The 1003-nt window shown below is 54.4% G+C and overlaps 1 non-coding gene across 1 annotated transcript in view; it reads left to right on the plus strand.

Annotated features, from left to right (window-relative positions):
• The first annotated feature begins 276 nt into the window (after positions 1-276).
• LOC124731633 overlaps positions 277-1003 on the plus strand; it is a 1909-nt gene continuing 1182 nt past the window's right edge. The window contains exon 1 of the ribosomal RNA XR_007008384.1: positions 277-1003. This exon is cut by the window's right edge and continues 1182 nt beyond it. This is a non-coding gene — a ribosomal RNA (small subunit ribosomal RNA).

Raw genomic sequence — 1003 nt, forward strand, 5'->3', positions numbered from 1 at the left:
CCTCTGTCGGCAGCGGCAAGCTCAGTTGGGAGCACGGGTGGTCGCACCGAAAGCGTCTACTCGCCTAACTCCGGCGATTGCGCCTCTCTCGAACCCGACCAAGTACTTGGGACGGCGCTGCGCGCCGCCGGGACCTGAGAGGGTTTCGAGGTGTATTGTGCAGGGGAGCTCAGCCTCCTCCTGTTTGCAGAATGATTGAGCGGACGCTTGCGTGTTCGCGCGGGCCCCCGGGACACACTCCCGGGCGGCCGGCTGCTCAGCTCTAGTTGACGCAGCTCCCTGGTTGATCCTGCCAGTAGTCATATGCTTGTCTCAAAGATTAAGCCATGCATGTCTCAGTACAAGCCGCATTAAGGTGAAACCGCGAATGGCTCATTAAATCAGTTATGGTTCCTTAGATCGTACCCACGTTACTTGGATAACTGTGGTAATTCTAGAGCTAATACATGCAAACAGAGTCCCGACCAGAGATGGAAGGGACGCTTTTATTAGATCAAAACCAATCGGTCGGCTCGTCCGGTCCGTTTGCCTTGGTGACTCTGAATAACTTTGGGCTGATCGCACGGTCCTCGTACCGGCGACGCATCTTTCAAATGTCTGCCTTATCAACTGTCGATGGTAGGTTCTGCGCCTACCATGGTTGTAACGGGTAACGGGGAATCAGGGTTCGATTCCGGAGAGGGAGCCTGAGAAACGGCTACCACATCCAAGGAAGGCAGCAGGCGCGCAAATTACCCACTCCCGGCACGGGGAGGTAGTGACGAAAAATAACGATACGGGACTCATCCGAGGCCCCGTAATCGGAATGAGTACACTTTAAATCCTTTAACGAGTATCTATTGGAGGGCAAGTCTGGTGCCAGCAGCCGCGGTAATTCCAGCTCCAATAGCGTATATTAAAGTTGTTGCGGTTAAAAAGCTCGTAGTTGGATTTGTGTCCCACGCTGTTGGTTCACCGCCCGTCGGTGTTTAACTGGCATGTATCGTGGGACGTCCTGCCGGTG

Source organism: Schistocerca piceifrons, unplaced genomic scaffold (assembly GCF_021461385.2).
Source record: "Schistocerca piceifrons isolate TAMUIC-IGC-003096 unplaced genomic scaffold, iqSchPice1.1 HiC_scaffold_1297, whole genome shotgun sequence".
NCBI lineage: Eukaryota > Metazoa > Arthropoda > Insecta > Orthoptera > Acrididae > Schistocerca > Schistocerca piceifrons.